The sequence below is a fragment of the Balaenoptera physalus genome (genome assembly GCF_965194825.1).
Source record: "Balaenoptera physalus genome assembly, chromosome: 4".
Lineage (NCBI taxonomy): Eukaryota > Metazoa > Chordata > Mammalia > Artiodactyla > Balaenopteridae > Balaenoptera > Balaenoptera physalus.
In genome coordinates this window covers 38,829,551-38,853,258 of record NC_138891.1, presented here as the reverse complement: position 1 = coordinate 38,853,258, position 23,708 = coordinate 38,829,551, and the positions used below count along the sequence as shown (strand labels likewise).

The 23,708-nt window shown below is 39.0% G+C and overlaps 1 protein-coding gene and 2 long non-coding RNA genes across 13 annotated transcripts in view; 1 reads left to right on the top strand and 2 right to left on the bottom strand.

Annotated features, from left to right (window-relative positions):
- The window catches only part of LOC309659751, a 701,522-nt gene that overhangs the window by 396,080 nt on the left and 281,734 nt on the right, over nt 1-23,708 (bottom strand). The gene's annotated exons all lie outside the window — the stretch shown is intronic.
- The window catches only part of LOC309659736, a 457,573-nt gene that overhangs the window by 235,500 nt on the left and 198,365 nt on the right, over nt 1-23,708 (bottom strand). The gene's annotated exons all lie outside the window — the stretch shown is intronic.
- The window catches only part of VEPH1 (ventricular zone expressed PH domain containing 1), a 298,073-nt gene continuing 286,294 nt past the window's right edge, over nt 11,930-23,708 (top strand). For 8 of the 11 annotated variants that reach the window (XR_014262903.1, XR_014262904.1, XR_014262905.1 and 5 more), the window contains exon 1: nt 17,725-17,924. The gene's annotated coding sequence lies outside the window, so the exon portion shown is untranslated. The other 3 variants (XM_082459532.1, XM_082459533.1, XM_082459531.1) reach the window with 3 other exon arrangements.

Here is a 23,708-nt window from a genome sequence, read left to right as displayed (position 1 = left end):
ATTTTTCAAAAGGATACATGCACCTCAGTGTTCACTGCAGTGCTGTTTACAATAGCCAAGACATGGAAGCAACCTAAATGCCACTGACAGATGAACAGATAAAGAAGATGTGGTACATATATACAATGGAATATTACTCAGCCATTAAAAAGAATGAAATAATGCCATGTGCAGCAACATGGTTGGACCTGGAGATTATCATACTAAGTGAACTAAGTCAGACAGAGAAAGACAAATATCATATGATATCGCTTATATGGGGAATCTAAAAAAAATTGATACAAATGAACTTATTTACAAAACAGACACAGACTCGCTGACTGAGAGAACAAACTTATGGTTACCAGTGAGGGAAGGGTGTGGGGAGGGATAGATTGGGAGTTTGGGATTGACATGTTCGCACTGCTCTATTTAAAATAGGTAACCAGGGCTTCCCTGGTGGCGCAGTGGTTGAGAATCTGCCTGCCAATGCAGGGGACACGGGTTCGAGCCCTGATCTGGGAAGATCCCACATGCCGCGGAGCAACTAGGCCCGTGAGCCACGACTACTAAGCCTGCGCGTCTGGAGCCTGTGCTCCACAACAAGAGAGGCCGCGATAGTGAGAGGCCCGTGCACCGCGATGAAGAGTGGCCCCCGCTCGCCGCAACTAGAGAAAGCCCTCGCACAGAAACGAAGACCCAACACAGCCAAAAATAAATAAATAAATAAATTTATAAAAAAAAAAAAAAATAGGTAACCAACAAGGACTTACTGCATAGCACAGGGAACTCTGCTCAATACTCTGTAATAACCTGAATGGGAAAAGAATTTGAAAAAGAATAAATAAATATATACGTATAACTGAATCACTTTGCTGTGCACCTGAAACTAACACAACATTGTTAATCAACTATATTCCAATATAAAATAAAAATTAAAAAAAAATACCTTTATCAGTTTAAACTCCCACTATTTACAATAGCAACAAAAATAAAATGACTGGCTCTTTATCTTACACTATATACAAAAATCAACTCAAAATAGATTAAAGACTTAAATGTAAGACCTGAAACTATAAAACTTCTAGAAGAAAACATAGAGGGAAATCTTGACATTTGTCCTGGGAATGATTTCTTGGATATAACACCAAAAGCACAGGCAATAAAAGTAAAAATTAATAAATGGTACCACATCAAACTAAAATCTTCTACACAGCAAAGGAAACAATCAGTAGAATGAAAAGGCAACATATGAAATGAGAGAAAATACTTGCAAACCATATATCTGATAAGGAGTTAATATCCAAAATATACAAGAAAATCCAAACTCAGTAGCAAACCCCACTCCCCGAATAACCCAATTTTAAAAATGAGCAAAGGACTTGAATAGACATTTCTTCAAAAAAGAAATACAAATGGCCACCAGGTATATGGAAAGATGCTCAGCATCACTAATCATCAGGAAAATGTAAATCAAAACTACAATGAGATATTCCCCCACCTGTTAGGATTGCTATTATCAAAAAAAAAAAAAAAATAAAGATAACAAATATTGGCAAGCATGTGGAGAAATTGGCACGCTTGTATACTGTTGGTGGGAATGTAAATTGGTGCAGCCACTATAGTAAACAATATGGAGTTTCCTCCAGAAATTAAAAATAGTAGTACCATATGATCCAGCAATTTCACTTCTGGGTATATATCCACAAGAATAGAAATCAAGATCACAAAGAGATATCTGCACTTCCATTTTCACTGCAGGAATATTCACAATAGCCAAGATATGGAAACAACCTAAATTTGTCCATTGACAGATAAAGGAAATGTGGTATATACATACATTCAGCCTTAAAAAAAAGAAAATTCTATCATACATGACAACATAAATGAACCTGAAGAACACTATACTAAGTGAAATAAGCCAGTCACAGAAAGACAAATATTGCATGATTCCATTTATGTGAGGTGTCTAAAATAGTCAAACTCATAGAAGCAGAGAATAGAACGGTGGGTACCAGGAACTGGGGGCAGGGGGAGCGGGGGGTTGTTGTTCACTGGGTAGAAAGTTTCAGTTACACAGGTAAACAAGTTCGAGAGATCTGCTGTACAACATAGTTCCTATAGTTAATAATACTGTGTTGTGCACTTAAAAAATTTATTAAGAGGGGAGACCTCATGTTAAGTATTCTTACCACAAAAACAAAATCAAAAACAAAGTGGCACAAGCAAACTATAGGGGCTGATGGATCTGTCTATTACCTTGACCTTGATTGTGCCTATAGTTTCATGAAAGGCTGTATGCATATGTCCAAACTCATTGAACTGTACATGAAAAAACTAATTGACTGAAAAACATTAAAGAAGATCTAAATGATTTTGGAATTATAGCATGCTATGTTTAGGGAAATTCAATATTATATAAATAGTAACACTCCTCAAATTAACTGTAAATTTCATGATACTCCAATCAAAACTTAGAATTTTACGTGGAAGTCACCATCTGATTCTGAAGTTTACAGGGAAATTCAAAGGGCTGAGAGTAGCTAGAATAATTTTGCAAAAGAAAAAGATGAGACAACTAGCTCTACCAAATGTGGTAATTAAGACAATGTGTTATTAGTGCAAAGATAGGCTATATATTGAAAGAAGAAAACATAGAACTCAGAAACACAGCATTCTCTAGAAGGAAATGGATAGAGATGGCAGCGCAGATCACTGAAGAAGGGATAAACTCATAAGTAAATGGCACCTGACTATTGGTTGACAATATGAGGAAAAATAAAACAGATCCCTACATACCACCACATACAACAATCAGTTCCTTGTGGATTAAAAACTTAAATGTGAAATGCAAAACTTTAAAACCTTTTAAAAGACAGTAAGAGAGAATATATTTATGATCTCAGTGTACAAAAGAATATCTTCAATAATATACAAAAAGCACAGTGCATAAAGAAAAAGATTTATAATTTTGACTACATGAAAATCAAAATATCAGAAGACATTTTAAAATATCATAAAGAGGGACTTCCCTGATGGCTCAGTGGTTAAGAGTCCACCTGCCAATACAGGGGACACGGATTCGATCCGTGGTCCAGGAAGATCCCACATGCCACAGAGCAACTAAGCCCATGCGCCACAGCCGCTGAGCCTGCACTCTGGAGCCCGCGAGCCACAACTGCTGAGCCCGTGTGCCACAACTGCTGAGGCCCGTGCACCTGGAGCCCATGCTCCGCAACAAAAGAAGCCCATGCACCGCAGAGAGGAGTGGCCCCCGCTCACCGCAACTAGAGAAAAGCCCGTGCACAGCAACGAAGACCCAACTCAGCCAAAATAATAATAATAATAATAATAAATAAATTTTTTTTAATGTCATAAAGAGAATGAAATTCGAACCACAAACTGGGTAGTACTGTACTATTGGTAGTACAAAATTTGTACTACCAGTATCTGGAAAAGAACTCATCAGTAAAGCATATAAAGAGTTCCTATGAATCATCAAGAAAAAGATAACCAAACAGAAAAAAGACATGAATAGCATTTCACAGAAGAAAAATATGAATGGCAAATAAATATTAAGAGATGATCAAACTCATTGGTGATCAAGGAATTATAATTTAAAGCCCAAGTGAGACATAATATCACACTCACCCAATTGGCAACAATTAAGAAGTCAAGCAATAATCTGTTGGTAATGATGTGGAGCTAAGAACTCTCACCCACTGCAGATGAGAATGTAAATCAAGACAAGTACTTTGGAAAATAAATAAGCATTTTTCAGTACAGTGGGAGGTTCACATATCCTATGACCTAAAAATTCTACTGCTAAGTGTATACGCAAGATAAATACTTGCACATTTGTATGAGGAGACATGTATAGGAATGTCCAGAGCAGACTCTCCATAACAGCAAAAATGGAACAAGCCAAAAGCCCATTGACAAGTTAAAAATAAAGTGGGACAAAGGCATAGAGTGGAATACTATACATCTGTTAAAAGTAAATCAGCTGGGGCTTCCCTGGTGGCGCAGTGGTTGGGAGTCTGCCTGCCAATGCAGGGGACGCGGGTTCGAGCCCTGGTCTGGGAGGATCCCACATGCCACAGAGCAACTGGGCCCGTGAGCCACAATTGCTGAGCCTGCGCATCTGGAGCCTGTGCTCCGCAACAAGAGAGGCCGCGATGGTGAGAGGCCCGCGCACCGCGATGAAGAGTGGCCCCCGCTTGCCGCAACTGGAGAAAGCCCTCGCACAGAGACGAAGACTCAACACAGTCATAAATAATAAATAAATAAATAAAAGAACGTGAATTTCTTTAAAAAAAAAAAAAAAAGTAAATCAGCTACATTTCCATGGAAGAATCACAAGAACAGAATGTTGAGTAAAAAACATTGAGTCACAGAAGAATATAGTTTATTATCCAATTATTATTTCAAAAACGTGAAATATTTAGATAAAAACGTGGGTTATAAAACTATTTCTAAAAAGCAAGAGAATAATGATATACAATTCAAATAGTACATTACTTCTGGGAGGGAAAGGGAGGGAAAATTGAGGAGGGGCACACATTCTAATTGCAGTTTATTTTTTAAGCTGGTGGTGAGTAGATGAGTGTTCATTTTATTATAATCACTTAAATTGTAGATATAAAAGTAACACATTCATTTGTATATATTACAGAGTTTACAATTTAAAAAGACAAAAGGAATTATATAGCTAACAAATATGGCAAAAATTGTGAAGGTACCCCTTGATTGACCAAAGTAGGTGTCATTCCGTGCCAGAGAGGAAAAGGAAGTATGACTGCAGTATGTGCACTGCCAAAGGTCCTGTTAATTCTTTGGGGACACCAGCATATACTTGAACATTTGGCACCTGGCATGTAATAGATATTCAGTACAGTTGGTGAAAGAAAGAAGGAAAGAAAGGAAGGAAGAGGAGGAGGGAAAAAAGTAAAGAATGGGGTGGAGAGGGAAAGAGGCTGGCCATGCTGGGCTTGTGAATAATTGATTCTACATAATAAAGAGATTCCCTGTTGTCTGGAAAGAATTCACTCTTGTCTTGATGAGGGAGAGCTCTATTCTCTTGCAGAATTTAGCCCATTGTGTCTTCCTGTTACTAATGGCTATACTGACAGCTATAGTATACCACTGAGACTTGCTTGTCAAACATTAACTGCTATGCTATGTTATTATAGATTTTTTTTCTGATAGAGTAATCATTACTACTTATGCAGAATGACAGAAGCTGCCTGATAGTATTTAATCTAATCTGAAAATACAAGAAATAGCCCAACTATGTAAGACACAGAATGAACCCAAAGGGATTTTTCTTGAAAAGTCAGGACAGGAAGGGAAACATTAAGCACATAACGAAACTCTGACAGACTGTACCTTTCACTTTAGTTTCATGAGAATTGGAGTAATAGGCAAACAGCCCAGCAATTTGATGGCATGCTTAAATCTTCATTTTTAAAATTAATTTTTAAAGGTTGAATACATACAAATCATACTCATAAGACATTTTAAAATATAAAAATAATGATAAAACAAAAACTTGTGTACACACACCACACAGCTTTAAAAAATAGAACGTTAAAAAAAAAAAACCTAGAAGCTCTTCCTGTATCTTACCCCCTCAACTTTCCATCACCCCATGCAAAGTGATGACTGTCCTGAATTTTATCTGTATCATTCCATGACTTTTGTTTATAGTGTTACATATTTGTACATATTCCTAAGCATTAAATTCTTTGCACACATTCAAACTTTATATAAATACAATACTACTACATTTTTTTTCTACTATGACTTTTTTCCATTCAGCACTGTTTTTGAGATTCATCCATGTTGATAATATATGTGCCTATAATTCACTCATTTCCATTGCTCTTTGTATGAATAGCACAACTTACATCCATTTTGTCTACTGATTGATATTTAAGCTGTTTCCAGTTTTTTGTTATTATGACACTATGATCTTTCTTGTTCACGTCTCCTGGTTCACATGTGCAAGCTTCCATGAGACTATACCCAGGAGTGGAATTGTTGGGATATAGGGCATGCATATCTGAAACTTTGCTAGATAATAATTATTTTCTACAGCAGTTTACTAATTTGCACACCCACCAACATTGACTGAAAGTTCCCGTTGCCTCATATCTTCACCAGTCATTTTTGCCACTCTTAGGAGTTAGTATTCACCAAGTTCTCTGATGTGCCCACTTATATCATACTTTTAAGTAACCACAGATGTGATTCAGTCAATATATTAACCATGTACTTAGATCTGTGCCCACAATTTGAAGTTAGTGCCCCATATCGAATTGAGCCACAGCCTCATTTGGACGTTTATCAAAAAGCAGGGCTTAAAATGGAGAATAACTCTGTTGTTTTCTCAATAAAGTGCTGATTGACAAATATAAGGGAAAAATCATGTTAGTGGTAGAAATGAAATATTGTATTTGGCACTGTTGGGAAATCACCCAAGTTTTGTGGGTTTCTGACTTCATAACTACAAGATATTTGGATCAAAGTATACTTACTTTAGGTGACATATGAATTCATAATCCAAGGGAAAAAGCCTCATAAAAATAACTTAACATTAAATATATCTTGCAAAAGAACCATTTAACTTGGCAAAATATTAATGAAATAAAACACATGGGTTAGATTTCCCTTATAATACACATAGGAATAAAATGTGCTCAACAAAATGTGCTTCGGCTTTTTCCAAACTAGAAACATCTGAAAATAAACTAAGAGATTTCCCGAAACCATAGCATGTTTCTGGCTTTGTCCTCCACTTAATTGAGTGTTGCTTTCATAATGAAGCACATTAGGGATGGGGGTTGTATTCAGCCTACAAACCATTCTTTATGAGGTAGTAAAGATAAAGACAATGGTACCAACATAAAAAATACTTAATTTCATGGTCTTGCCTTCTTAGCATATGTTTCATATCAGCCATACTAGTTCTTTTCTGAAATCCCCTTTAGTTAAGAAAGTTAACCATTGTTTTGTCCTGGGAAATTTAGGTAGAAATCTATTATGAAGGTTACAGATAAAGGAGCTAGGTAAGATGTTTCCCTGGCAACTGTAATTCCATTGCTTATAAAGAACAAAGTAATCTATGCTGGTAAAGCATAACTGAAGTTCAGACATTTTTCAAGGCAAATTATTGCTTTATTCTGTGTCCACTAATGTGAACTGTTGACCAATTAAAACTAAGGTTGCAGAAATAATAAAAATATCCATAAATGCAATTTTAGTATAATCTCAGTGCATGTGCAGACTAATTTTCTAAACGTGCAAAAAAATAACACATTTTAGAGATAAAAACTTAACTGTTTTAGACTTCCACTTTCAATATAGTCTAGGCAAATTTGGCCAATTCATCTGATGAGAGCAATAAAATCTGGACAAAATACTTTCTTCGGTGTCTGGAAAAAAATATGTTTCAAGGCACTGAAAAGGCAAAAGCATAATAAAGTATCAGTGAGCCTAGATGTGGAGGAGGATTGAAGACCAGGGAAGTGAACCTGGCTTTGGGGGCCATTTTTCCCTGATGGGCTTTGCTGACTCAAAAAGGAATCTGAAAGTCTAACAGGCAGAGAACCTGAGCATTACTTTTCACAGCTTCACAGAGAAAGGGGAATAGGCATTAGAGTCCAGGACCTATCAAGAAGGGAGGCGACTTGCAGAAACTCCTGTAGAAATTCCAAAGGGCTGCACCCTAGGGACAAGGTAAACTGGAAATAGAGGAAATAAAGTTTCAACTTATCTTAATACTTAAAATTGGATTGAGGTGATACCAGTGCTAATGCATGAGCATATTTGAATCCTCTACTCAAGCAGAAGACATCCTTAGTTTCAAATTATTTTTATAGTCAATTTTGTAAATACAATGTCCATTCACTCACACACACATGAACACACAAACACACATACACATACATACTCACATACACATAAATAACCAAGCATACAAGGAGACAACATATATGAATAAAAACAAGAGGGGGAAAATAACCAGGCAACAGAAATGGACTCACCAGGTCTCCAGATACTGGATTTATTAGGCACAGACTTTAAGATAATTTTGCTTACAATATTCAAGGAGGAAAAAAAGACATGACTAAAAAATTGGCAGGGAACTGGAATCTACATGTGAAAAAAAGCAAATGAAAATTTTAGAAACAAAAAAATGACTGAAATGAAAAATTTAGTGGATGGGATAGTATATTAGACACAGCTGAAGAGAGAATTAATAAGCTGAAAGATCAAAATAAAATATCCAGAATGTAGAACAGAAAATCAAAGGATGGAAACAAGTGAAATTTACCAAAAAAAAGTACTATAAAGAGTCTATCATACATGTAATTAAAGACCCAGAAGGAAAAGAGGGAGAGGAAATGGGGCAGAAGTAATATTTGAAGAGACAAAGGCTGAAAAATTCCAAAATGACCTCTAACCACAAATTCAAGAAATCCTAGGAATCCCAAGTGCAGGATAAATTAAAAGAGATCCACACCTAAGCACAACATAATGTCATTGTTAAAATAATAAAGTCTTGTGGAGATATACACACACATTATATATACACATATTACATAGTGTACACCTATACATATTGTATTCTCCAAGGAAGTACAAAAAGATAGCAAATGAGTACATAATTTTGAAGCTTACTGAGGAGACAAAAGGAATAAAAAATGTTCAATCAAAACAAAAGCAAGGGGCTTCCCTGGTAGCACAGTGGTTAAGAATCTGCCTGCCAATGCAGGGGACATAGGCTCAGGCCCTGGTCCGGGAAGATCCCACATGTCACAGAGCAACTAAGCCCATGCGCCACAACTACTGAGCCTGTGCTCTAGAGCCCATGAGCCACAACTATTGAGGCCACACACCACAAATACTGAAGCCCACGCGCCCAGAGCCCATGCTCTGCAACAAGAGAAGCTACCACAATGAGAAGCCTGCGCACTGCAATGAAGAGTAGCCCCCACTCACTGCAACTAGAGAATGCCTGCACACAGCAACGAAGACCCAACACAGCCAAAAATAATAATAAAAATAAAAATAAACAAATTTTTTAAAAATTTTTTTAAAAAATCAAGAAAGAAGAGAAAAAGAATCATAAAACAGAATAGAAAACAAATACTATAATGATAAACTTAAACCCAAATATATAAGTAATTAGATTAAATGAAAATGGTTTAAATATTCTAATTAAAACATGAAAGTAATGAGACTGAGGGGGCAAAACTATATGACGTAAAAAAGAGACATATTCAAAACATAAGGATAAAGAGAGGTTGAAATTAGGATCTAGAGCATGCGAATATTAACCAAAAGATATACTGCATAATTATATTATTGTCAAACAAAGCTGACTTTAGAAGAAAAATCATTATTACCAGTAAGGAACACTTCTTAATAATAAAAGTTTTCATCCACCAGAGATGATAACAATTCTAATTTTCTATCTAAGTATAACAGAGCCTCACAATAGTATAATTACAAAATAGACAGAACTTCAAAAGAGACAAACGGAGAAATGGACAATTCTAAAACATAGCAGAAAATTGTAACACATCTTGAAATATCTCATTTAAAAAGCCATATAAAAAGTAATATTATAACATTTGGAAAACTAATTTTTAAATTTGATCTAATGTACATAAACAGAACACTGAATCCAACATGCAATCATTTTTTAAAAGACCATATGCTGAGACATAAAACAATATTCAAAACATTTTAAAGGATTGAATAGAGTGGATTCTCTGCCTAAAGTGGGGGAATAAAAAGGCAACTAGAAAATCACTAAATGTTTGGAAATTAAACAATAAACTTCTAAATAAGTCCTGGGTCAAAGAAGTCATGACGAAAATAGAAAATATTTTGAACTCAATGGTGATGAAAATACAACATATCAAAACTTATGAATGACAGCTAAAACTATGCTTAAAAGAAAATTTAGTTTTAAAGGCAAATATGAAGAAAGAAGGAAGGGTGAAGATCAATAACCTCAACTTCAAACTCAGGAAAATAGAAAAGAACAGCAAAATAAACCCATAGAAAGCAGAAGGAGGGAAGTAATAAAGATAAGAGTATAAAATCTATAAACACAATATAAAGGAAATTTTTTAGAAAACTAAAAAAATATATATGGCTAAGCTAGTCATTCCAAGGGGCTAAGGGAAAAAAATGTAAACCCAATAAAGTTTGTAGAAAAGAAACAATAGTGATAAAAGCAGAAGTTAATGAAACAGAAACTAAAAAGAAAAATAGGACTGACCAACGAAACTGATGCTGGTTCTTTGAAATGACTAATGGCAAAATGGGTTAAAAAAATCAGAAGGGGTTCAAATGAATAAAAAAGAAGTAAGAGGAATATAAATTGGGGGGAGATGGATAAAACTGTCCTATTTACAGATGATAAGGTTATCTACATTCAAAAGTCTCTATAGACAAACTTTTAAAACTAATAAAAGGATTCAACAAGGTTGTGGATACAAGATTAACATACAAATTTCTTTAAGGCTCCCTTACACTAGGAATAATAAAATAGAAAATGTAATTAAAAAAAAGAATCACAAAAAATTATACAACAGTACCTAAGTTACAAATTACCTAGGAACAAATCCTACAAATATGTGCATGAACTTCATAAAAAAATATGTTATTGAATAACATAAAAGAGAACTTGAATTAAGTGGAAATTTTACCTTGCTCATGAATTAAATAAATCGACACTGAAAAGATATCAAGGGACTTCCCTGGTGGTGCAATGGATAAACTCTGCACTCCCAATGGAGGAGGCCTGGGTTCAATCCCTGGTTGGGAAACTAGATCCCACACACATGCAGCAACTAAAAGTTCACATGCCACAACTAAGGAGCTGGCGAGACACAACCAAGTAGCCCGCCTGCTGCAACTAAGACCCAGTGCAAATAAATAAATAAATAAATATTTTAAAACAAGAAATCAATACTTCCGAAATAATCTATAAAATTCATTACAATCCATATAATTTTAATTACAATTCTAATCAAAATCTCAAATTGATTTCTATGAAAAAATATTAACTGAGTCTAAAATTTATGTGGTCAACGAGTTGTAAAGGTCAAAGAATTGCTAACACAATTTCAAAAAGAAAGCACAAAGAAGGGGTACTCTTTCTATACAATATTAAAGACATATGCAAGACATATTAAAGACATATGCAAGACATTAAAGACATATGCAAGACATATTAAAAAGCTAAGATCATCAAAACTGTGTAGTATTGGCAAAGAGGAAAACAAATAGGCCAACGGAACATAATAGGTACTCCTGAAATAAACCCAAACATATATGTAAATGTGGACTATAACAGAGCTGGTATCATAAATCAATGGGTAAAGAGCAGACTATTAGAAAACTTATATATATATACATACACATATATGTATGTATATACATATATACTAATAAAACCAGATTCCTACCTCACATTATAAACAAAAAATAAATTTTGCATTAAAACCTAAATATGAAAAATCTCTATATAAGACATTAAAAGTATGAACCATAAAAGGAAAGATGAATTTTTTAAAAGCTAAAAGCTTCTATTCTAATTTACTACTCTATTTGTAGAAATGAAGAAAGATTGGAATTACCCAAACACCCATTATTAAATAAATTATGCCATATCCATGCAGTAGAATAAAATGCAGATTTAAAAAGAATGAATTGGACTTCCCTGGTGGCACAGTGGTTAATAATCCACCTGCCAATGCAGGGGACACAGGTTCCAGCCCTGGTCCTGGAAGATCCCACATGCCATGGGGCAACTGGGCCCACGAGCCACAACCACTGAGCCTGCGTGCCGCAACTACTGAAGCCCACGCTCCTAGAGCCCATGCTCCGCAACAAGAGAAGCCACCGCAATGAGAAGCCCACACACTTCAAAGAAGAGTAGCCCCCGCTCGCCACAACTAGAGAAAGCCCACGTGCAGCAACGAAGACCCAATGCAGCCAAAAATAAATAAATTAAATAAATTTATTTAAAAATTTACAAATTTTTTTAAATTAAAAAAAAAGAACGAATAAGCTAGGGCACCAAATTATATTGTTAAGTGATTGAAGTATTATATACCTATAGTATCTGTAGTGATGTCATCTCTTTTATTCCTGATACAGGTAATTTGTGTCTTCTCCCTGTTTCTCTGATTGGGCTGGTTAGAGTTTTTTTGGTAAAGGATATGCCTCCTTACCAGTACTAGGAAAATTTTAAAAAAAAATTGTTTTTTACCAATTTAACAAGAAAATAATTATATCTCAGCCAAATGGATTTATTTGCTATATATTTCTTTGTTTCTGCATCAGAATTCTTTTCAATTACAGAATTACTGTTTTACTGATGCTTTAAAAAGGAAGCCTTTATTCATGAAATTTTTATTGAAGTCCTCCCCTGTGCCAGATAGTAGGCTAGAGCTGGAGTTTCTCAGATGAATTAAAACCTGGTCCCTGCCCATAAGGGTTTGTCAGCTAGTGGGAGATAATGAGATTAATATGGTAGCCTTCTATACAAGTGCCCTGTGGAAACAAAAGACAATGAGGTCAGCTCTACTTGGCATGAGTATCTTTACAGAGAGGAAGAGGTAAGAATTATGGTGAAAGGATGAGCTGGCACTTTATAAACAGACCAGGCGTTCCAGGTAGAGGGGCTGCCAGGTACAAGGCACAGTAGCAAAAGGGAGAATGATGTCTGTATCATCGTTCCTTTTTTCAGTTGCAAGCAATGGAAGCAGTTTTGGGTTGATTAAACAGAAATGGATTTTCATTAAAAATCCATATTGGGAGCCCTCAGAATGCTGGGAGGAGTGAAGGATCATTGGAGAACAGGTGGGGAAGCCCCTTCTGCTCCTGCACTGGGAGCTGTGGGGAAACCACCTCCAGCCTGGTCCCACAGGTGCCTGTGTTAAGCCAGGACCGTGACCTTGCCATCACTCCTGCCCATGAAAGATGGATGTTTCTTTTACCAAACTCAATGACAAAGTGGGTTCTACACAGTTATCCTTCATCAGGTTGTTCACTTCTAAATTACAGTCTTGCATGGAGAGTCTGATTAAGCTTAAATTACCTTCCTTTATTTATTCAAAGTTTATTCAACAAGTCAGGTCCACACTATATGCTAGACACCAGGTTGAACTCTACGGAATCAACTGAACAAAGTTCCTACCTCCATGAGGTTTATAGTTTTGGAGGGGTGGTGAGAAAGAAGTGTAACAAAAATTTTTTAAAAAGAAAGTAGTAAATATATGTTGGAGGCAAACATATATAGTATGTCAGGTGACAGTAAGTGGTATGGACAAAAATTTAAAAATAAAACATGAACTGGGCTTCCCTGGTGGCGCAGTGGTTAAGAATCCGCCTGCCAATGCAGGGGACATGGGTTCGAGCCCTGGTCCGGGAAGATCCCACATGCCATGGAACAACTAAGCCCATGCGTTACAACTACTGAGCCTGTGCTCTAGAGCCCGCAAGCCACAACTACTAAGCCCACGTGCCACAACTACTGAAGCCCGCGCGCCTAGAGCCCGTGCTCCGTAACAAGAGAAGCCACCGCAATGAGAAGCCCGCGCACCACAACGAGGAGTAGCCCCCACTCGCCGCAACTAGAGAAAGCCTGCACGCAGCAATGAAGACCCAACGCAGCCAAAAAATAAATAAATAAATAAAACAGGAACTGAGACATGCAAGGGAGGCAGGCAATGTCACTGTTTTATAGACAGTGGTCAAGCAAAGCACGCTAAGGTGATATGTGGGTAAACATATGAAGTCAAGGAGCCAGCCATGAGGACCTCTTGGGGTAGGGCCTTCCAGGCAGAGGAAACACAAATACAAATGCCCTGTGGTGGAAATATATCTACTGTGTCCAAGGAATAGCAAGGAACAAGAAAACTCTGTAGCTCCAGTGTGGCTGAAGCAGAGAGAGCAAAAAGCAAGAGTGGTAGGAGATGAAGTTGAAGACAAGGAGGAAGAAGGGGGAAAAGCTATATCATACAAGGCTTTGTTGATCATCGAAAGGACTTTGGCTCTGAGTCAGGGTGAGATGGAGAGCCATTCCACTGGAGAGTATTGAACAGAAGGGAGTCAGTTTTGACTTGCATTTTCATAGGATCATCTAGATGTTCTGTTAAGACTGTATTTTAACAAGGCAAGAACAGAAGGCAGGGAGCTATTGCAATAATCCAAGTGAGACATTAAATAATGGTGTTTGGATCACAGTAGTAGTGGTAGTAAAGAGAGGAGAGTGAAAGGTGATAGGCTCCTGGATATATTCTGAAGGCACTGGCCTCACTACACAGGGTTGTGTGCGCGTGAGTGGTGCAGCAAGCTTGAAAGGGGGTGGGAGCCAGATTACAAAGCCCCTTGTATACCAAGTAATGGAGTTTGGATTTCATCTTCAGGCAGTGAGTTGTCACTTATTCATTTTTAAGTAAAAGAGTCATATATCATATTTTATTTGAGAAAGCTAATCTGGTGGCAGAGTTGAGAATGGAATTGAAGGGGCCATGTTGGAGGCAGGGAGATCTGCTAGGAGACTCCTGTCACCATCCAGATAAGAGAGGATGAAGAATTTAACAGACAAAAAAAAAAAAAAAAATAGAATTTAACAGAAACAAAGCTATCTAGCTATCGCAGTGGGGAGGGGGGAATGGTCATGTATTAGTTTTCTATTGCTCTGTAACAAATTATCACGAACCTAGTGGTTTAAAACGGCACACATCTGTTGTTCCACATTTTCTGTGGGTCAGGAATCCCGGCATGCCTTCGGTGGGTCCTCTGCTCAGGGTTTCACAAGGCTGCAATCCAGGCGATGGCTGGGCTGTCTTCTGTTGAAACTTGACTGGGGAAGAGTCCTCCTCCAAGTTCACTCAGGTTGATGGAAGAATTCATTTCCTTGTGTCTGTAGGACTGAAGGCCCTGGCGTCTTGCTGGTTCTTGGCTGTATGCTGCCCTCAGCTCCTAGAGGCCTCCCATAGTTCCTTGTCATGTAGGACCAATTACTTTATCAAGCCAGCAAGGAGAATCTGAGAGTGAGTCTGTCAGCAAGATGGAGTCCTATATAACATTAGGTAATCATGGGAGTAACCTTCCACCATCTTTGCCGTATTCTATTTCTTAGAAGCAAGACACAAGTTCCACTCACACTCAAGGGGAGAAAATTACACAGGGCATGAACATCAGAAAAGGGATCATTGAGGGTCACCTTAAGATCTGCCCACCACATATAATAAAGAATGTGGAGGACACAGAATGGACAGGACCTAGGATGTGATAGGGTCATTGTACGTGAGCCTTGTGGCTTGTGGGATCTTAGTTCCCTGACCAGGGATCGAACCCACCTGCCCCCTGCCCTCGCAGTGGAAGTGCAGAGTCCTAACCACTGGACTGCCAGGGAATTCCCACTACCACATTTTTTAAATCAAAGTATTTTTTATTTTAATGAAATAGACAATAAACCTAGCCCCAGGTCCTTATTCTCTTTTTCCTAAAACAAACGAACAAACCAAAAAAACAAACAAACTCTTGCAGTTCAAGCCATGTGTTATTTTGCTGAGCTAAAAGGAAGTTCCTGGACCTGTGTGAATTTCTGTGCTTCTAATGGACTCTTGCAAACCTGGGAGCCTGAACACAGAAATGGTATACCTGAAGCAGTGTGAGTGGTTTCAGGTAAGAAAAATTATTTATAGAAAATGAAATCATCCAGGAATTCTCAGTGTTTATATATAATTTACACATTTAAAGTTGTTTTAGAATTTATATATGTTCTGTAAAGGAAGCATCTTAGTTTGACTGTGGTTAGAGATTCTTTATTTCAAGTTTGCCAAGGGAGTGTGGGAAGGGGTGGAAGTTGTGCAGAAACAGGGGAGGGGGGAGAGCAATACTCTGTGAAACTAATTACCCAAAGGAATTTATGAAAATTGTACACGGATGGATGGATTCCATAATTAGGTTTATTAAGGTCAAACAGTACGTGACTAGGATCCACCAAACAAGTTTAGGTGGTTAAAGTGGAAATATTTGGGGAAGTTAACATATACTTGTTTAAATTAAAGAATTAATTTGGAATGTCCCAGTTTCAAGTACACTGAATGACTACACTCCTTGTAGGCCTTTCCTGTCTCTACCTGTTGCCTGTGGAAGCCTGTGGTTGTCACTGAAGAGGCCCGTTTGACAGAGGTGGTCCCTGATGAGTCTCCTAGTCTACTTCCTTTGCAAGGGGCTGCCCTGTGGGGACCCAGGAGAGCCCATCCACAAACCTGTCTTCAGCTGATTCTGTCCGGTAAAACTTTTTCAAAGGCAAATGGCAGAAAACCCAACTTAAAATCACTTAAGCTACAAAGGCTTACAGTGAAGGGTGGATCTTACCAATATCAGAAGCAGCTAGTTTAAGAGGCTTAAACAAAGTCACAAGATTTGCTTTTTGGTGGCAAGAGCAACCAGACCTTGTATCTCATCATCAAGTCTAGCAGGAAAGACTCTGTCCCCCCAAAGCCAAACATTCATCTTTATCTTGACTCTCATTGGGCTGCAAGGGGTCACACACCTCCCCTAAATTAATCACTATGGTTAGGAGAATCCAATTCTCTGATTGGCTAAGATCCAACCTGTTTATGTAAATCAACTCTATCTAAAGGACATCATTTCCAAGGAAAATTTGGGTATAGTTTTTACCAGAAGTAGGATGAGTGGATGTTGGGCGGTAAACACAGAAGCAAAGTCCTCTTCACCCCATGAGAATGCCTTTTAACTGAGCCGGCAATTTATTTATATGGTAGCGTGATTGCCAATGACATGGAAATATTGATATCTGTGCAATTTGTACAGTTGTACACCTTACATCTTATTCTCCCCACCACACTACCCCACCACACTCACATACTTCATTTGACTGAAAGCTCTAAGTTAGAAGAGGCTCAGAAATATTCTATTGCTTTGTGTGTAGGCAAAAGCTCAGATCAATAAGTGTAGAAAGCCCATGTCATGCACATAAGGGGAGAGAAGTGCCTCCAGATACTACAATCCACTGGGTACCACCAATTAATTTATGCATTCGAGGTTTGAAGAGCACTTTCCTTAAAGGAGAGAGAGAGAGATGTAAGGATATGTAAGACTGCTTGTAAGGGACCCTCAGTGTATTAGGCCTGAGAAGAGGAGTTCCATATTTGGATGGTAAGAGGAAGTGAATTAGCAATTTGGATGGGCACAAGAAGGGACAGTGCTGGCTTGGAAAGATCTCTAGTGCTACTAGATGCTTCATTCAGTTGCTCAGGGTTTCACTAGCAATACTAATATAGTTAGATTGTTTGCTCATTGAGACTAGTTATTTTCCTTCTCCTGTGGTATTTTTCTTCTATCATATTTGGCTTAAATACTATCTCATTCCACTACATTCCTCCCTCCATCCCTCCCCAGACCTTTTCACTGATGCCTGCCTGATAAAAGGCCCCACATCTGATATTAACCTAAAACTTCCTTGATTCCTTAGAGTGAGCTATTCATTAACAGCACCTAAATTACTGGTTGTTAGGCAAATCTTCTAATTCTTTTCAATCTACGGATCTGCTCCGAGAGGCTTCTGTAAATCTACTGCAGAAATAAGCGAAGCTTTGTGTCAGTTGTTAGCACTAAGCAGAAGTTTGAAAGAGGGAGGAGAAGTTACTCATTTGCTCGATTCAGCATGGTGAGTCCAGGGGAGGGAATCAAGTGCACCTCAGGCTTGACAAGCAGCTCAGGAAAACACGGCGGCTGCTGCCTGCCGACAGGACGGAACCAGGCAGGGGCGACTGGGCTGCTTCTGAGCATGGTCGTGGGTTCCTGCCGACTTGCTCTAAAGATCAAGCATTTTGCCATCTATTTCCTATGATGGCCAGAGTTTCCTGTGCTAAGAGGTATGGCTGTCTTCTTTCCTGTCCTTTTGTTCAGCAAAAACAAAAGCTAATTAGAGTAAACGTCAGAAGCGGTACTGGGGCAAGGAGTAGGCTTCCGGACTGGGGCAGAGAAACTTCCAGCGGCTGTGGCTGATTATGCAGATAAAGTGCATTTGGGAGCTGTGTGTCTAGCCATGTATGCGTGCTTTTCAGTTATTATGATAAAAAAAAAAAAGCAACCTCTCTGTGGGTTATTAAAACATGTCTCTAGGCCTCTGGAGCAGAAAACTGTGCTTCTAGATTCACAGAATGTGTATTTTTGTTTTACTCCATAATAGTCTAGGCTCATTTCTATTTCATACTTTTGTTTACCTCAAGAAACATTTTGCAACCAGCAAAGAAACTGGCTCTGCCTATGAGTTTTAAAGAAAATTCACTGGCATCATTACAGTCACTGGGTAGGACAGTCACCATTATTGTTTGTTGTTGCTGTCATTTTTTTCCCTTGATGTTTCAGATACCTTACAAATCATAACTGAATCTAGCCACTTTTTTGTTTTTCAAATACATATTTAAATTGCTATAGTACTCAACTGCTGAATTCCATGACATTTACATATGTTTTCAACTTAAAGACTAGAAAAAAAATATTTAGGGCATTATTTGAATTGGTCATGCAGTTGTTTAATATATGAAATTTAAATGTAAATAAAGATACATTTAACATTGAATTTTCCTTGTAATTTGCAACTCTGGGTATGTTCTCTGGAAAAACAAACCCAGAAAATTGGAATTAAAATTTTTTTGGTGAGATTTGTATCAATTCCAGAGCAAATGTGTCTTGTGAAGTCAAAATTTACAAATGAAAATTGATACACCTTGAAATCATTATGACAGATCACAAATTCTTGGTTTAGAAAGTTTGTTAGATGTTTCCTTCATTCCTGATGAAATGTTTCCTATCTATTTGTGTTCTCATAAGTTGCAATATATTTTCAAAATTAAGTAGATTTTTTTGAGCTCTTGCCTAAACAGGTCACCAAACCTAATTCTTGTATGCGCTTATGAAAACAAGGCTGCTACAAACTTAGACTGTATGAGTTCTAGCAAAAACACCAAGGGTTGAGTCCTTTAGCATCATTTGGAATGACCCAGCCTCAAAGGCTTTCAGTAGAAGTGAAGTGTAGCAACATGTCACAGCAGAGGGAGCCGAGAGACGCCCAGGGAACAATAGACATCTTGTGGGAAGGGCTGAAATGTATGCGGCCCATTCCCATGGGAACGCCTGTAGTTCTTTCATACTGTGTGAAAAAGATGCTCCTTGAAAAGGATCTTTAATCCTTTCTTTCAAGGGAAAATCTGAGAACTTTATTGAAAGTTTCTAGAACCCAAATGGGTCTAAGTTAGTCACTGGGCATTTTAAACACAGGTGAATAAAATGAGAATTTTTTGATGCACAGTAGTGTTGTCCAAAGCATAATGTAAGTAAATATTGCTATTCTAGAATTATCTGAAGTGAAGAAACCAGAGAATATCCTAACCTGGAGTTGGAAGCTAGAAGCTCATTTCTTCAGAATAATGTGGCTTCCTGAGATAGTTATGTTTATTGAAATCCCCCCCAAAGTGGTATCCCAATAGCTGGGCGATTAAGTCCTCTGGTTCAAGTGTGTTTTCATTTAGCAGAATCTACTGATGCATAATAGAGTAAACCAGCAATGTCTTATTAGCACCCAGTCAGCATAGGTCACCTTGAAAAGTCATAAAGAACTTTTCCCTCTGGTGCCCTGGAGGGAATAATTCCCCCCCTCCTTCCTAATAAACATGGGAGTGAGCGCGACACTTAAGTAGAAAGCTCAAATAGTTGGATTACCTGGCCACAAAAAGTCTGAGATACATTGTATTTCAGTCCATATCCGCTCTGTGAAAAAATTCACTGTTACCGTTTGGCCATGGTGGGGACAACATCACAGTAAAGCTGTCTCTCCAAGAGAACAAGGTAAGTTTGCCAAGAAATCAACAGGGACACATACATACAAGATAGTGCATGAACTACCCAGATTTAAGACTGGGGGAGAGTACAACTAGGATATAAATATGACACAAATGGAAAAGACCTAGGCACCTTTAACGTTGTGAATTCAATATCAGGTAGCAGTACAGTCATCGTTAGCATTTACAAGGTATGGCATGGGGACATGTAAACAGGAGAATGACCTACAAGAATAATGCTATTATTAAGGATATGATTGCTGTCACTCTTCGTGTGGTTGCTATATGCCAGATCTGTGTGAAATACTTTACATAATCTCTTTAAACCTCCCAACAACCCACATCACCATCCTCAGGTGTAAATAAGGAACCTGAGGCTCAGGGAGGTTGATTAATCTGCCCATGTTTATACTGCAGGTAACGGCATAGCTGAGCCCAGATGTGCCCAGGTCCCCCCACACTTACCACTCTGCTCTTCTTACTGGGTCCCCATACTCTGTCCAATTCTGGACCCTAAGCTCATTTAAAAATGAAAGAAAATTGAATAATAGCTAGTGATAAGTACCGTGAATAATGAATAGAGGAGGAAGAAGAGGGAAGACTAAAGAAATATAGTCTATTCTATTAAAAGGGAATAGAATACAGCTACTGTATCAGAAAATTATCAGTGAGAGAATACACCTTCTCACGGATGACTAGGTTGTCTATTTTTATAAAGTAAACTCTTTACGGAGACAGTCCTCCACGTGTGCATGGCGTAAAAACAGACTGACCACCAAGTGTTTAGGAAGATTTAAGAGGTTATTCTCCTGAAGCATATGACCTGGTTCAGTGGCAGGTGTGTGGCCACCCTGAGCACACACTTTTATGGGGTAGCACCCCTGGGGAGACACCTGCAGTGTTCACATCTTGGTGATCATGCAGATGAATTTATCTGCAGCACAGCTTTTTGTGCACTTTGTCAGCAGATAGGTGACTCCATGGGACGAGCAGACCTACTATAGGAACAGACAAGCTAGGGGTAGAGAATAATATAGTTTAAAACATGTTTTAAAAATGTGTCACTAATTTTTGAAACAGTAAGGAAGGGTTTCCGTAACTTTTTCTCCTCTGCAGTATCAATAGATGAAGCAGATAAACATTTTCTCTGAGTATTGCTGCAATATTTAAAGTACCAATCTAAGTCTGATTCAAGAACCTCCCAGCAAATAAAGTGGGAAAAAACAGGGTATGCATCTTTGTTGAGTAAGTTTGTTGTTTATTAGCAACTTCCTGCATCCTGAAACTTCCAACAATGTTAATCTAGAGGCAGAGCAAGAGGATGACTTCTTTAGGAGCTGTGACTCTTCCTGGACAAACTCTCAGTGTTTCAGACTCTGTATGTGAAATCTCGAGGGGGAGGAAAGTGTTAATTAAGCTGCAATTCTCCTCCCTTCCGGGGAGGGGAGGGGGGTGGATGTTAAGAAATGGCTCCCATTAGCCGTCCCATTCACCTGCTTGAGTTCCTACTGAAACCGTGTTATCTGCGTGGCTTTTTTTTTTTTTTTCCCCTCCATTCTTCTCAGGGAAAGTATAGATTTTCATGAACACAGGCAGTTTTGTTTTCGCTGTTAAAAACAACTCCACTTTACTGGAGCAGGCTTTCTGCTTCACCCCAGGAAACAGAGCGTTTCACTCAGAGGTAACTCTCCACTGGGCGAGGCGCAGCCTGTCACCTGACCAGCTCCAGAGCTGCCAGTGGCATCGGGCTGCATTCCTAGAATTCTTGAACCCGGCACCGCAGTGAACAACTTCAGGTTCACTGAGCTGAGTAGATTCCACTCCCTGTGCCCTTGGAGTCCGCTGCCTGAGTCTCCCACCCAGTCTCAAAATAGACCGCTGAGTAGCAGCAAGTGCGCCTTTGAGGAGTAGCACGCAGGTAAAGCGCGTTTGCGGGGGACAGCTGGGACTCCCCGAAATGTGTTGCGCGTGGTTCAGAATCATTTCTCTTTTTGGGGCGTCTGTTTCTCCATACAGAAACCCGACTTGTCAGTCAACATCTGCTTAAAAAATGTAGACTGAATAATGAGAACCTGGGCGTCAGATTAGGGTCTCTTGAAGATTAGGGAAGGAAATTAGGAGGGCCAAAGTTGGGGATGAAAAGGAATTTTATAAGCCAGTTTTTGTAACATAGAAAGTAGAAGATTTGGAGGCTGACCTACTTGGATGTGAATCTTGGCTCTGTGTATAACCTGGGGCATGATGTTTAACCTCACCAGTCCTGTTTCCTCTTCGGTAATCATATCTACCTGCAGGGTTGATGGGAGAACTGAGAAGAAAGTGCCTAGTGAAGAACTTGGTACATAGGAAGTGTCCTAGTGTGTGTACATACATGTGCGTGTGTGTGTACGGTGGGTGCATATGTACACCTACATATAGGCCACAGGACCATGACGTTCATAAGAGTAGGAAGTTTCTCAGAAGATGAGGTAAAATTTGATCTGGCTCTAACCTTCTGGGCTGTTGCAAAGAGAACAGCAAGAGAAGCCAGACACCTGAGCAAAACACTGACCAGAGCTGCTGCAAAATAAATGACTTGCCCTGTTGATTCTTATCCAGGAAAGGGCGGACTGGATAAGGATGCAGGGTGCTCTTTACATGAGGACGGATGGAAGGGAGGCAGCTCGGTAATTACCCTGCACAGTCATGTATGTCCCTACACACAGTCCTGAGAGGGGCTTTGTCCTGGGAGACCAACTGCTTTCAATCCTGACTCTGCAACTCACTCTCCAGGTCCCCCTGGACTGCTTGTTTTCCTCTCTGAACACCAGTTTCTCACCTCATGGAATTGTTGTGAGAATTCAGTGACTCGTTATGTGGCAAACTCTCGAGAGTAGTGCCTGACACATAGTAAACACCCACTAAACATCAGCTGGTGGTGTCATTATTTTACAAAGTGCTCTTTTGTGTGTTATCTGCTTTGATCTTCAAAACAACCTGATGAGGTAGATGAGGTGTGCCTTAGACACATTTTGCAGATGAGAAAACTGAGGCTTGGGGAAGGGAAGAGCATGAACCAAAGGCCCCATGACCACTGAGTGGCTGGGCTGGAACTTCAATCTGGGGCCCCAGACAAGCAGGTGGCTTAGTATGTACTCAGCACACATGCATTGAATGAAACCTGAAAGTTCTGGCTAAACACCATTTCCTCCACAAATCCATTCCTTATCATCTTCCCCTAGGAGAGATCTCTCTCTCCCTCGTACTTCCCCAAACTTCCTTTTGTAGTACCTCGGGGACTTTTCTCTGGGTCATCCTTGTAATGTAGAACGTTTGGTACAAGTCTCCTCTCCCCCTCCTCCACCCCTGGATGTGTGAAAGTTTTCATGTATGGCTATGTGTTGAACAACAATGTTGCACATTGTGGACACACCAGAGTAACAGCTGCAGTTGGAAGGATGAGTGTGGGACTCCACACCAGGTGTCACTGCAAGTGTGAAAAGAAAAGAAGGAGCCCAGGAGAACCCTGTGGGTGCCCCTCTCTCCCAGCACGTATTTCTGCTCCTTCTCAGAGTTCCAGCTCTGCTACGTCTGGGGCAGCTCAATCTGCTTCCACAAGTGCCTGATAGTGACCCACAAGTTGACTGGTCAAGGTGAAGTAATTTCCATCCAATACCTTATTTTCCTGAATATTATTTCACGGAGACTCTGTCATTGCAAATATCTGGGTGGGGGGGGGCGAGGGGAGCAGGGGAAAATTCAGGAAAACACTGCCCTAATTTTGCTTGTAGATATTGTAATTCACCCCTCCACATCTGCCAGGATGCAAAGGTACTC